This window comes from Eptatretus burgeri, chromosome 15 (assembly GCF_056783735.1).
Source record: "Eptatretus burgeri isolate ZD-2024b chromosome 15, Ebu_testis_v1, whole genome shotgun sequence".
In the NCBI taxonomy this organism is placed as follows: domain Eukaryota; kingdom Metazoa; phylum Chordata; class Myxini; order Myxiniformes; family Myxinidae; genus Eptatretus; species Eptatretus burgeri.
Window position 1 is genome coordinate 4,911,160 of NC_140975.1, and position 15,335 is coordinate 4,926,494.

At 42.4% G+C, this 15,335-nt stretch overlaps 1 long non-coding RNA gene across 1 annotated transcript in view; it reads left to right on the forward strand.

Annotated features, from left to right (window-relative positions):
• The first annotated feature begins 3,746 nt into the window (after positions 1 to 3,746).
• LOC147011365 (uncharacterized) overlaps positions 3,747 to 15,335 on the forward strand; it is a 121,882-nt gene continuing 110,293 nt past the window's right edge. The window contains exons 1-2 of the long non-coding RNA XR_015051811.1: positions 3,747 to 3,845; positions 9,108 to 9,184. This is a non-coding gene — a long non-coding RNA (uncharacterized LOC147011365). The remainder of the gene's footprint in view (positions 3,846 to 9,107; positions 9,185 to 15,335) is intronic.

Consider the following 15,335-nt stretch of genomic DNA (forward strand, 5'->3'; position numbering starts at 1 on the left):
TTTTTCCTCCTTTAATGGACGAGCTTGAGGAGCTCATGCATAAAACCTTTTCAATGACTTTCAGATTGCTGTTCGATCTTGCTCAGCACGTGCCAGTGAAATGCTTAGCACTGGAACTAAAGCGGAACATGTTCTCTTAACATGATTACCTTATTATTATTTCATTGTTGTTAAAAGCTACACGTCGGTTGGTCATTAAAATAGGAGTCAAAAAAGCCATAAAGATGCTCCCCAATCAAGGTATCATCATCAAAATTGGGCTGTAAGGCGACGCGTGACCCTCATAACAAGTGACAATTCCCGTGGGCAGGCCAGGTAGAAGGTCCTGGGCAACCGGATCCTGGAAAAAGTGTTTATGCTGGATATAGCGTGTCCACCAAGAGAAGGCGTCGATCTTGGGTGGGGAGCCAACCAGGGCCGATGGAGGCTTTGGGACAGGCCAGGCGACGTGCTACCCAAGCTGGTGATGGGCTGGCCCGTGACGAATTCAAATACAAACTGTATGTTTGCTGCGGGAGGCCTTTACAGCGCTGACACGAAGTTGCCTTTCACCCTTTGTTCGTCGATCTTTCCACGAATGGCCCACTCCCCCCACCCTTTCACGGGTGCAGGCGCTTCACCCGGAGAGAGGGTGGGTGGATGGTCAAAGCTTCCAGCACGTGTTCTCTTCCGTGCTAATGGATGTGCTCCTCCCCCATCACCAGCTCTATTTGTTTACAGGGTAAAATCACTCAATACTTTTACAGAAATTATAACAACAAACACGACTTTAAAATTGTGAGAAAATGGAAACCACATGCGACGGATGACCAGTGTGGAAGAATGTAGGGTCTCGTGCTTTGCATCCCACCACCTTTGAGCCTCAGACAGTCAGATGTGTCTCTCTGCAGTAAGAGGTTTGAAAGGTCATGGAGAAAAAAATTCACCTGCACACTGAAGACCATGTGCCGTACAGGTGCAATGGAGTGCAAGCATGAACATTATGGAAGTAAAATCAATGGACAAGAGCGAGGGCCAGTGCCGGACTTAAAGAGATCCGAGAGAAATGTGTCCGCCATCGCACAAACACACGTGAGCCGGTGGAAAACCGCTTGGTGCTTTTGTATACGAGTAGACCTCGCCTGATGGCCTCCTCGGTCCTAATCTCTTCATTGGCATGCGGCCGTGTGGCCTGCGTGTTGATCCTCGAGTGGCCTTGGCTTCGTGGTTGTGCATACAATCGCGGGAGAGCCACGGTCGCCTCACACAGGGAGGCTGGGGTGTCCGTTTGAAAGGCCTGGGTCGTGTGAGCTGGACACTGTAGCGGTCCACGAGGAGGGACGTTCCCAGCCCTGCCGGGACAAAGCCGGCTTGTTTGGGGTGGGGGCGGTGTCACAAGCCTGTGCTTGTGTCCTTTTTTGAGGGTGTTGCTTTATAGGATTTAAAATGACCTTTCTCGCTCATCCTACCATTTCCTGCTTGCTCTTGGGTCACTGTAATGGTGATGACATAATTGGTCGAGATGTGGACCAGATTTATTTTAGATACTGTGGAGTTCATAAACTTCTGGAGATATAGTTTTGGGTCATGGCGATAGCCCTGCTGTAGTAGATAACGAAATGCACAACAAGGTAATAAAATAATGTGGAAGGAGAGTTAGACACGAGAGGAGGCCGTTTGCAAACTAATTTGCTTGAGCGGTCCCCTGTCCTGCAAGATCTTGGAAGGTAATCAGAGTCGAGTCCGGTTATAGCTATGGATGGATGGGAGACCTCCGTGCAAGGCTGGGTGTGGTAGGCCAAGGGTATCTCAACTGGCAATGCCTTTGTCTCTGTGCTCATGTCTGCTTCTAAAATTGTCCCCCTGCAGTCAAACCCCCAACAAAACTGCTGTCCTGGTGAATTGCATCAAGCATGCATCGCAATGTTGAGCATTACAGTCCTTTAAGTGGAGGGCATCAAGTTGGCTGCACGGTCTACAATTAGGCCCTGGACACGAGAAAGGCTCCCGCATCTCTCTAAAAGAGTAAGCCGTTGTGCAGTGCGGACACCATCGGTATGTTTCGACATTAAATTGGATACAAAGAGGGATGCAGATGTTATAAATCGAGTTACTGGGTGAGTATGGCATGGTCTCTTCTGAAGCAAGTGTCACGTGACCAATCATTTGATCTGATAACCTTGTTTTTGTTGAAAAAAAAAAAACAGTAGCGTTATTGGCTCTCCTGTTTGAAACACTCGAAGATCATTTATATGCTCTTGCAAGTTGCCCGTACCCACGGGTCATTCGAAACGGGGTAGGGATGAAAGAGGAAAAAATGGTAATGGCATCTTCTGTCATCGAACCGGCAAGCTGGGAGCAACAATTCACATTTATTGCCACGTCTGATACAATTTAAATGCTCTAATGGTGGTAAGTTGGTCCATTTGAAACTTTTGTTCGATATATGTAGCTTTCTGATTCCCAGGGTCTGTAATAAAAATTTGTATTGGTCTCAAAGCCAGTGTCCAATTGCAAATTAATAGTAGGAATGTAATTTCTCAAACAAAACAACTTTGAGTTAATACAATGCAGTGTACATGGAGACCCTCTGAAAGGTGGGCGGCATGACGCTGTCTGGTGGTGAGGTCATTGGGAACGACCTTTGGGATAGATAATACGCTGCAGTGAAGGATCTCTAGATGTTTTATCGAAGAGTAGTTACAAGTTAAACTTCATTTGCTTACAGGATAACCACAAAGAACAACTAATCGTTTGTGTGAGGGGTGTAAGAGATAAAAGTTAAACGAGTAGAGAAGCCTTGTCAAAAACCGATTCCTATTATTACGTTATTTACCAAATGGCTTCGAGTTTTACCAGGATTTAAAATAATGTCTGTGATTCATAATGGGATTCAGAGGCTGGCAGGATAGCCTTGACTCTAGAGGTATGCACACTCACCTCTAAGCAGTCAAGCCTGAGTTTGAATTCCAATCTTGCTACAAACTGTCATCCCGGTGTTTCACAGGCAAGGTGATTCATCAACATGTGTCGACCCTCGGATGGACGTTCAAAGGCGTTCCGTCTGCCGGCATTTGTTGGTGGATGTTAAAGATCCCACGGTGTCCTTCACTAAGAGTAGGCGGGCTATCTCCCGCACTATGGCCAAATTACAAATTCCGACCCTGACTGCTTAGGTTTGAGTGACCACCCGACCAGAATTGTAACCCGAGTAACTGTTTCGGCAGTACCAACGCTCTGCACACGCCGCAAGGCATTGTACATGATGATCATGATGATGATCATGATGATGATCGTGATCATGATGATGAATGATTTAAAAAAAAAAGAGCACAATTTAGATTGTGTGGTAAACCAGCCATGATTTGATCAAACGGAGCGATACGCTAGAAAAAGCCTTTAGGTGAACAAATTTATTAGTGACGTGTCATTAGCAGGGATGGTGCAGTGGACCACTCAGGGAGAGACCGAGAATGGCACACGAGGAGCGTCAAAGGTGGAGAACAAGAGGGGGGTAGGATTCTTTGTGAGGAGGCCGGGGGCTCCTTGAATCCTTGGTCCGTGAGTGTGACATGGATACGAGAAGGTGTGAGGGTCCTCGTGAGGGAAGGGGAACCGGGGGGCTCCCCAAGTCCTCGGCATGGATACGTGGCCACGTCATGGCCGCGTGAGCGAGGCACAGGAAGCACAATGGGACGCGAGCTGATCACGCGGACAAAGGGGGCATTTCAAAAGGGGCCGCCAAGACCCCCCCCCCCCGTTGAGCGAGGGTTTTATCGGAAAAACTTCAAAGGAGGAACGTTAGGGCTGTGCCACGGGTCCTCGCTGGAGTTGGGGCGGGCACCCGGAGTCTGATCCAACGTAAAGTAAGGACGGGGGTGGGGATCGCTTTGCTGATGGGGATTGTGGGGAGAGCGACGCCTCACCAAACATTGCTATATGCTGCAGGAGGGATGAATGTGAGGAAGGGGGTGAGAGAGAGAGAGATATATATGGAGAGAGAGAGAGAGAGAGAGAGAGAGAGAGAGAGAGAGAGAGAGAGAGAGAGAGAGAGAGAGAGAGAGAGAGAGAGAGAGAGAGAGAGAGAGAGAGAGAGAGAGAGAGAGAGAGAGAGAGAGAGAGAGAGAGAGAGAGAGAGAGAGAGAGAGAGAGAGAGAGAGAGAGAGAGAGAGAGAGAGAGAGAGAGAGAGAGAGAGAGAGAGAGAGAGAGAGAGAGAGAGAGAGAGAGAGAGAGAGAGAGAGAGAGAGAGAGAGAGAGAGAGAGAGAGAGAGAGAGAGAGAGAGAGAGAGAGAGAGAGAGATGGGAGGAGAGTGCTGCATTTTATTATGTGGGGGGAGTGATGATGGGACAGAGAGAGAGTGAAGGAGGGGGGGGGTGAGAGAAAGGTGAGGTGAGGAGGTGGTGTTAGTAAAGAGAATGATATGTTATGCTTAATGGCCAAACACACACACACACACACACACACACACACACACACACACACACACACACACACACACACACACACACACACACCAAGATCTCAAACAGGGGCAATACCCCCTGGGTGCTCACCTGGTAGCGGCTGGATAACATAACCAGGTAACCATTGGTATGAATGGATGGCCCACAAAACATATAATGGAGAAGGAAGTAAATACCTTTGGATTATGTTTTTTTTAATGCTATTAACAAACCTTGGTACATCATGGGTGATTAAGGTTGTGGTCAAGTTTCATCGAAATTGTTTGTGTAGTTTCTGAGAAGAAAGCAAAAACATATTTTGGGTGGCAATCCCCCCCTTAAATTGCTTTTGACCCCAATTTTTCTAATGTCATGAACAAACTTTGGTACATCATGGGTGATGAAGGTTGTGGTGAAGTTTCATTGGAATTGTGTGTGTAGGTGAGCTAAAAATGAAGTGAAAATATCCTGGAAGTTGAAGTGATCTGAACTTGTATCAATGATCATTGAAGCAATGGGAATGATCAAGAAGAACCACACAGAGATGTTAAAAACCATCCCTGGGAATATTAGGACAAACAAACTGCAGTTGGAAGCTGCCAGGGGTTCAGTGACGATCCTGAAGAGAGCCCTTGGCACAAAACTTTGACAACAGAAAACTTCACAGCTTGGTCTATGATGATTCGTGACTACCCTTACAGAAATGGTGGTGGATACTTCGAGACCTGGGAGGACTCCATTCCACCTTCTGAAACCCGTATATGGAGATAGCGAATAAGACACACACACACACACACACACACACACACACACACACACACACACACACACACACACACACACACACACACACACACACTTTAGAGACCTAGGGTGGGGGCATTTAAAACCCACGCTATCTACCTGGCAAAGGTATGTATGCTTGCATCTACCTTTGCACCCCTCCGGTCGGCTCAATCCGATTCTGATTCGTACATGCTACAGTCCCCTAAATAGAGGGGAGGGATGGAAGAGCAAGGGGAGGTTGGAGGGGTGGGAGAGAGATGGAAGGGTGGCGAGAAAGAGAGAGAAAGAAATGGAGAGATGGAGGGTTCGGGTCAGAAAGAGTGAGAGCGGTGCGAGAGGGGGGGGTGGGGTTTGGAGGGAGAGAGAGGGGTGGGATCAAGGTGAAAGAGCATGAGGGGTGAATGGGAAGGCAGTGTGAGGGGAAGGGAAAGCATGATGATGGAAATGGGAGGCAATATGAGGGGAGGGGAAGGGGAAGGCAGCAGCAGCATGAAGGAAGGGGAAGGCATTGTGAGGAGAGGGGAAGGCATCATAGGGGGAAGGGAAGGCAGCATGAGGGGAGGGAAAGGGATGGCAGGATAAGGGGAATGAAGGCAGTGTAAGAGCAAGGGAAGGAAATGTAAGGGGAGGGTAGACAGTGTGCCAGGACATTAGCGTGGCGATAAAACATGCCCAAACAGCAATGTTTTCTTTTTAACTGCAGTGTTCTCTGTTAAACCTCACGGAAAATCGCTTCCTCTTTTATCGTTAACATTAATCATCATTATATCATGTATACAAAAATTTAAACATTGAACATCATTATATCATGTATATAACATTAAACATTGATCATCATTATATCATGTGTATAACATTAAACAATGATCATTATTTTATCATGAATATAACATTAAATATTGATCATTATTGTTTCATGTATATAACATTAAACATCACCATATCATGTATATAACATCAAGCAATGATCATTATTTTATCATGTATACAACATTAAACATCACTGTATCATGTATCCAACATTGAACATCATTATATCATGTATACAACATTAAACATCATTATATCATGAATATAACATTAAACAATGATCATTATTTTATCATGCACACAACATTAAACATCACTATATCATGTATACAGCAGAAAACATTGATCATTATTTTATAATGTATATAACATTAAACATCACGAAATCATGTATGTAACAACAAACCTCACTATATCATGTATATCACATTTAACCTCACTATATCATGTGTATAACATTAAACAATGATCATTATTTTATCATGAATATAACATTAAATATTGATCATTATTTTATCATGTATATAACATTAAACCACTATATCATGTATAAAACATTAAACATTGATCATTATTTTATCATGTATACAGCATTAAACATCATTTTATCATGTATACAGCATTAAACATTGATCATTATTTTATCATGTATATAACATTAAACATCACGAAATCATGTATGTAACAACAAACCTCACTATATCATGTATATACCATTTAACCTCACTATATCATGTGTATAACATTAAACAATGATCATTATTTTATCATGAATATAACATTAAATATTGATCATTATTTTATCATCTATATAACATTAAACATCACTATATCATGTCTAAAACATTAAACATTGATCATTATTTTATCATGTATAAACATTAATCATCACGAAATCATGTATATAACATCAAACCTCACTATATAATGTATATAACATTTAACCTCACTATATAATGTGTATCACATTAAACAATGATCATTATTTTATCATGAATATAACATTAAATATTGATCATTATTTTATCATGTATATAACATTAAACATCACTATATCATATATCCAACATTGAACATCATTATATCATGTATACAACATTAAACATCATTATATCATGTATATAACATTAAACAATGATCATTATTTTATCATGTGCACAACATTAAACATTACTATATCATGTATAAAACATTTAACATTGATCATTATTTTATCATGTATACAACATTAAACATCATTATATCATGTATATAACATTAAACAATGATCATTATTTTATCATGTGCACAACATTAAACATTACTATATCATGTATAAAACATTTAACATTGATCATTATTTTATCATGTATACAACATTAAACATCATTATATCATGTATACAGCATTAAACATTGATCATCATTTTATCATGTATACAACATTAAAAGTCATTATATCATGTATACAGCATTCAACATTGATCATTATTTTATCATGTATACAACATTAAACATCATTATATCATGTATACAGCATTCAACATTGATTATTTTATCATGTAAATAACATTAAACATCACGAAATCATGTATGTAACAACAAACCTCACTATATCATGTATATAACATTTAACCTCACTATATCATGTGTATAACATTAAACAATGATCATTATTTTATCATGAATATAACATTAAATATTGATCATTATTTTATCATGTATGTAACATTAAACATCACTATATCATGTATATAACACCAAACAATGATCATTATTTTATCATGTATACAACATTAAACATCACTGTATCATGTATCCAACATTAAACATCATTATATCATGTATACAACAATTACAACATTAAACATCATGATATCATGTATATAACATGAAACAATGCTAATTATTTTATCATGTACACAACAATAAACATCACAATATCATGTATAAAACATTAAACATTGATCATTATTTTATCATGTATACATCATTAAACATCATTATATCATGTATACAGCATTAAACATTGATCATTATTTTATCATGTATATAACATTAAACATCACGAAATAATGTATGTAACAACAAACCTCACTATATCATGTATATAACATTTAACCTCACTATATCATGTGTATAACATAAAACAATGATCAATATTTTATCATGCATACAACACCAAACATCACTGTATCATGTATCCAACATTGAACATCATTATATCATGTTTTCAGCATTAAACATTGATAATTATTTTATCATGTATAAACATTAAACATCACGAAATCATGTATATAACATCAAACCTCACTATATTATGGATATACATTAAACCTCACTATATCATGTGTATAACATTAAACAATGATCATTACTTTATCCTGAATATAACATTAAATATTGATCATTATTTTATCATGAATATAACATTAAACATCACCATCTCATGTATATAACATCAAATAATGATCATTATTTTATCATGTTACAACATTAAACATCACTGTATGATGTATCTAACATTGAACATCATTATATCATATATACAACATGAAACATCATTATATCATGTATACAACATGAAACATCATTATATCATTTATATAACATTAAACAATGATCATTATTTTATCATGTATATAACAGTAAACATCACTATATCATGTATACAACATTAAACATCACTATATCATGTATACAACATTAAACATTATATCATGTATAAAACATCAAACAATGATGATTATTTTATCATGTATATAACATTAAACATCACTATATCATGTATACAACAATAAACATCATTATATCATGTATAAAACATCAAACAATGATCATTATTTTATATTGTATATAACATTAAACATTACTATATCATGTGTATAGCATTAAACCTTATATCATGTATACAACATTAAACATCATTATATCATGTATAAAACATCAAACAATGATCATTATTTTATATTGTACATAACATTAAACATCATTATATCATGGATATAACATTAAACATCATCATGTCATGTATACAACATTAAACATCACGAAATCATGGTTTTACCATTGAGCATTAGTATTTATGTGGAGTTCATTCTGCAGCCTAGTGCGGTCGTGCGGTGCTTCGTACATCATGATCCCATAACGAGGACAAAGGTCACACAAATGAAGACGACAAACAAAGGTCAGGATACATTAAGGGTCATCATGAGCAGTGCTGGGAAGGTGCATGGTAAACACATTCCACACACTCTCCATTCATTCATTTTAATCTATTCACTCTCCCAAAGAAAACATTTCATGCAAACTCCATTTATTCATTTTCATCCGTTCAATCTCCAAATGAAAACATCCCATGCAATGTACATTGTAATCCATTCACTCTCCAAACTAAAACATCCCACACAATCTCCATTCATTCATTTCAATCCATTCATGTCACAATGAACACAGGCCATGCAATCCCCATTCATTCATTTGAATCCATTCACTTTCCCAATGCTGACATCCCACACACTCTCCATTCATTATTTTTAATCCATACATTCTCCCAATGAATAAATCCCACGTACTCTCCATTCATTCATTCATTTTAATCTATTAACTCTCTCAACAAACACATCCGAAGCACTCTCGATTCATTCATTTTAAGCCATACACTCTTCCAATGAACACATCCCGCAAACTCTCAATCACAGAAATGAAAGGAAAAACTGGAAACCCTGGAGGGAATTCAATCTTGAGGTCCAAACCCTCAACTCTGATGTCTTTAAGCCATGGAGGAAAGTGAGATTGAAAAGAATGTGGAAGTTGGTTCCACAAGCGGGAAAAAGAGGAACAAATGAGTGGAGGTGAGCAGTGATCCTGGATTTAGGTAGTTTCACCACAAGGGGTTGATGGTGGACCACGTGTTGCCCTGCAGAAACCGAGGGGGATCAAAGCATGGAAAGAGCAGAGGGTGCAAGACCAGAAAGGAAGTGGTAGAAGAACAAAGAGACCACCGACCTGTCTGTGATAGAGAAGTGATAGACCCATAGATTCATCGCGGGAGATTCCAATAATCTCAAATGCCTTGGTTTCTATAGCGTCAAGCTGAGCAAGATATGAGACAGGGGAGCAAGCCCAGAGGGAAAAGCAGTGCTCCATGAAGCTGCAGACGAAAGCCTTTTATGTGGATAGGAGTTCAGGCATGTCATGGAAGGACATTGTATAACGGAGGATGCCTAGTCGGTGGATGGCCTTGGTGGCCAACTTTGAAATGTGGTTTGCCCATGAAAGATCATGGCTGATAGTGAGACCCAGGAGTTTGATTCACTGAACTTCCTCAAGAAGATTGTTAAGAAAGTAGATGGGAAGGTTTTCCAGATGGTCCTTTCAGAGAGTGATAGTGAGAATTTGAGATTTGTCAGGGTTGAAAGATGTATATTCCAATGTTTAACCAGCTTGTGATTTTCAAAATCTGAAGACAGGGAAGAAGCTGCAGCCTACTAGTTTGAAGGATGAGGGATGTCACACAAAAGGTGGATTCATCAGCAAATCAATCAAGGGAATTTTCCAGAGTCAGAGTAACATTGATGAAGATCAGGAATAGGACTGGGCCCAGAACACTGTCTTGGGGCACTCCAGCCTTGACAGGGGGGAGGAGATGAGAGGATTCCATTGAGAGCTACACGATGGCTATGACTATGAGAGTTGAGGAAGTCAGAAAGTCATGTGTGGAGTCGGCTTGGATGCCATAGGCAGACAGTTTGGAGAGTAAGACAGGATTCCAGACTGTATCGAAACCCTGAGATATGTCCAGAGAGATGGCCCTGATCTCACGTCTGACATTCAGGGCCTCCATCCATTGTTGGGAGAGTAGAAGCAGGTGCAGTGGAGTGACCTGGTCTGAATCCAAATTGATGATCTGAGATTAGGTTGTTTGAGAAAAGGAAGGATTTCATATCAACTGCGAAGATGGATTCCATGATCTTGCTGATGATTGGAAGCAAGCTGATAGGTCTGCAGTTAAGGGGATCTGACTTTGCATTTTTTTTAATGCAATGATGTGATGTTGGCAGATTTTCCAGCAGATGGAAGGCAACCTAGGGTAAATAACAGGGTGAAAAGGGCAGAGAGAGGATGTGCAAGAGCAGCATAGTAGTTTTTTTTTAGGACATGTGAGCTGATGCCATCCAGTCCAATAACACAGTCAGAGTCAAGGGTTGAAAGAACCTTCTCCACCTTCTCAGGTGCAAAAGACACAGAGTGCAGGAGCAGTTGGGTACTGAGAGTGAGGGGTTAGGGACACAGGGTTCGGAAGCAAACAAAGAATTGAGGCATTCGGCCTTCTCACAAACAGAGTTGGCTGTGGTGCTATTTGAAGAGAGGGAAGGGATGGAAGGGAATCATACACCAGAGAAAGACTTAACAAGACACCACCAGGTTTTAGAGGATGGAGACAAGTTTGAAATTTCATTCTGGAGGTTGGATAGATGTTGTTTTCTGGCTCTCCTAAGAGTGGACACATACTTGTTGCAGGCTTTGTGGAATGATCTGAGATTGCCTTTGCCCGAATTTGCCTTCCAGGAAGAGAAAGCGAGTTGTTTCAAGGCAACTGCCTCACCACAGGACTCGGTGTACCATGGGTGGGAAGAAGGGTAGACGAGATGGGATGAATCTGTGCATTAGGGAGAGGAGGTTTCTGTGGAAGAATTCCCAGGCTGAGTTAATCTCCAGGGCAGTAGATATGGGAGACCAGTCCTTAAGATTGATGGCTACTTGTAGCCCCTGCCAATCCCTGAAAATAGCCAGAGAGATGCTGACTCTCACAAGCGCATAATCAGATGAACCAACTTCATGCGTGGTCAGATGAAACAGAAGAAGAACAGGAGACAATAGCAAGAAAGTTGGTCATTCCCAAGTCCAGAAGTGAGGATTTACAATTGGCAGAAATCCGGGTCAGAAAGGTTACACGGAAATCCTTTGCTGAAGTGCCATGGCTGGTGAGAGGGTACCAGCACCGAGCCAATTAGCATGATAACAATTACAATCTCCACTTATGAGGAAGAGAGAGTTTGCATGAGTGGTTAAAAGTTGGTCCATATTTGTTAGGAGAGGGGAGAGGGGGGAGAGGAGGGAGAGGGGGGAAAGGGGGAGGGGGAGAGATGGGGAGGGAGGGAGAGAGAAAGTGAGAGAGAGAGAGAGAGAGAGTGAGAGAGAGTGGTAGAGTGAGAAATGAAGTCATCATTGTTTGTAGGATGAAACAACACAGACAAACAAGAGGTGGGAATGGAAGGGAAGACGCAGCCAAAGGTACTCTTGAGGATTGGGAGGTGTAAGATCAGTACACAGACAGTGAGAAATGGAGTTATTGATGGAAAGTGCAACTCCGCCACAGGATGTGGTTCAGGTCTATCAAACTGGTGGGGACAATAGCCGGTGAGAGACATGAAGGAATCAGTGACATTCTGTGGGAGGAAGGATTATGTTAAACAGATGATGTGCAGTCTATCAGCAGTGGCCTGGATTGAGAGATCTGTCAGGTTGGAGTGGAGACCTTGGATGTTTGAGGTTCACACCGTTTTGGACAGGGAAGGAGGCACTGTTGCCAGGGTGCAGGAATGTGGAGGGAGCAGCCAAACTTGGAAAGGCCATGGAGCAAGAGGGAAACTGATAGAGGGTTGGGGTGAGGGAGCCTTAGATGGGAGATGATGTGTAGGAGATGATGAAGGGGAGAGTACTAACGCGTAGGGGTTTGATACCGTTAATGGATGTGAAAGGTAGTTGATGGTCATATGCAGGCAATGTATGCCAACTGGACTTCTCATGATCCCCAATTTCGATATACGGAGACAGACATCTTCTTCTTGTTCTCCTCTTCCCTTTACAAGGGGTGAGGTCCAATGGCAGCAATATTCTGCCCTGCCTTGACCATGATACTCCTCGACTTCCCTCTCTCCAACCACCCCTACCTTACGGATATCCCTCCTCACACAATCCTCCCATCTCAACTGCGGTCAACCTCTTTTCACCGACCTTGCTCCCTCAACCTAACCGCCCTCTTTGCCATTTTCTCTTCTCCCATCTGCACCAAGTGTCCAGCCCATCTCAGCCAGAATTTCATTAATCTCCCTGTAAAGCTCATATGCACACCAATCTCTTCCCTCAGTTCATCCATCCTCCTTCTATCCACCCTTTTCACTTCTGAAATCCTCCTGACCCAGTTGTTCTCATAAACCTGCAGCCTCTGTTGTTGTCTCTCTGTCAGTGACACCATTTCCACACCATAGAGGTAGGCCAGTGTTACACACGACCGACGTCATGGGAGTAAAATGAGGGGTTGTTGAAGGCATGGAGGAAAGTCATGTTGCAGGTGGGGTGTGGGGGGGGGGGTAGTCAATGAACCAAGCGTTTGTGAGTTTGACAGGTTTGGGAAGGAAACTAGTGTAGAAGAGTATATCAAGATGAAGAAGCGGAGAAATAGATAGAGATGAAGAATAATAATGATTGGTGTGTTCCTGATGGAGAGATATGGCAAACTCTATGGGTGAAATGCAACGGAATCCTCTCTATCTTCTCTCCCTGTCAAGGCTGGAGTGCCTCCAATGCAGTGTTCGGGAATAGGGCCCAGTTCTATTCCTGATCTTCATCAATGATCTGTCTGACACTGGAAAATCCCCTTTATCTATTTGCTGATGACTCCACCATCAGCCACGACATTCCTCATCTTCCTTAAAGACAGAGAGCAGCCTCTTCCCTCTCTGAAGACCTCAATAGAATCACAAGTTGGTCAAACACTTGGTCTCTCTCTCTCTCTCTCTCTCTCTCTCTCTCTCTCTCTCTCTCGGTCTCTCTCTCTCTCTCTCTCTCTCTCGGTCTCTCTCTCTCGGTCTCTCTCTCTCTCTCTCTCTCTCTCTCTCTCTCTCTCTCTCTCTCTCTCTCTCTCTCTCTCTCTCTCTCTCTCTCTCTCTCTCTCTCTCTCTCTCTCTCTCTCTCTCTCTCTCTCTCTCTCTCTCTCTCTCTCTCTCTCTCTCTCTCTCTCTCTCTCTCTCTCTCTCTCTCTCTCTCTCTCTCTCTCTCTCTCTCTCTCTCTCTCTCTCTCTCTCTCTCTCTCTCTCTCTCTCTCTCTCTCTCTCTCTCTCTCTCTCTCTCTCTCTCTCTCTCTCTCTCTCTCTCTCTCTCTCTCTCTCTCTCTCTCTCTCTCTCTCTCTCTCTCTCGGTCTCTCTCTCTCTCTCTCTCTCTCTCTCTCTCTCTCTCTCTCTCTCTCTCTCTCTCTCTCTCTCTCTCTCTCTCTCTCTCTCTCTCTCTCTCTCTCTCTCTCTCTCTCTCTCTCTCTCTCTCTCTCTCTCTCTCTCTCTCTCTCTCTCTCTCTCTCTCTCTCTCTCTCTCTCTCTCTCTCTCTCTCTCTCTCTCTCTCTCTCTCTCTCTCTCTCTCTCTCTCTCTCTCTCTCTCTCTCTCTCTCTCTCTCTCTCTCTCTCTCTCTCTCTCTCTCTCTCTCTCTCTCTCTCTCTCTCTCTCTCTCTCTCTCTCTCTCTCTCTCTCTCTCTCTCTCTCTCTCTCTCTCTCTCTCTCTCTCTCTCTCTCTCGCTCTCTCTCTCTCTCTCTCTCTCGGTCTCTCTCTCTCTCTGTCTCTCTCTCTCTCTCTCTCTCTCTCTCTCTCTCTCTCTCTCTCTCTCTCTCTCTCTCTCTCTCTCTCTCTCTCTCTCTCTCTCTCTCTCTCTCTCGCTCTCTCTCTCTCTCTCTCTCTCGGTCTCTCTCTCTCTCTCTCTCTCTCTCTCTCTCTCTCTCTCTCTCTCTCTCTCTCTCTCTCTCTCTCTCTCTCTCTCTCTCTCTCTCTCTCTCTCTCTCTCTCTCTCTCTCTCTCTCTCTCTCTCTCTCTCTCTCTCTCTCTCTCTCTCTCTCTTTCTTTCTCTCTCTCTTTGTCGGTCTCTCTCTCTCGGTCTCTCTCTCTCGGTCTCTCTCTCTCTCTCTCTCTCTCTCTCTCTCTCTCTCTCTCTCTCTCTCTCTCTCTCTCTCTCTCTCTCTCTCTCTCTCTCTCTCTCTCTCTCTCTCTCTCTCTCTCTCTCTCTCTCTCTCTCTCTCTCTCTCTCTCTCTCTCTCTCTCTCTCTCTCTCTCTCTCTCTCTCATCATTGGTTGGGACGCGGCTATGCCGCTGATGCAGTGTCCCCCTTACCAGTGTACTGGTACTCATTTTGCTGACCTTGGAAGGATGACAGGCTGAGTCAACCTCCTGCTGTATTAATTCAGCGGCCCAACGGGGCTTGAACTCAGGACCCTAGGATCCCAAGCCGCCACCCTAACCACTAAGCCAACACCAGGCTTATCCACTTTCTTAATGATCCTTTTGAGGA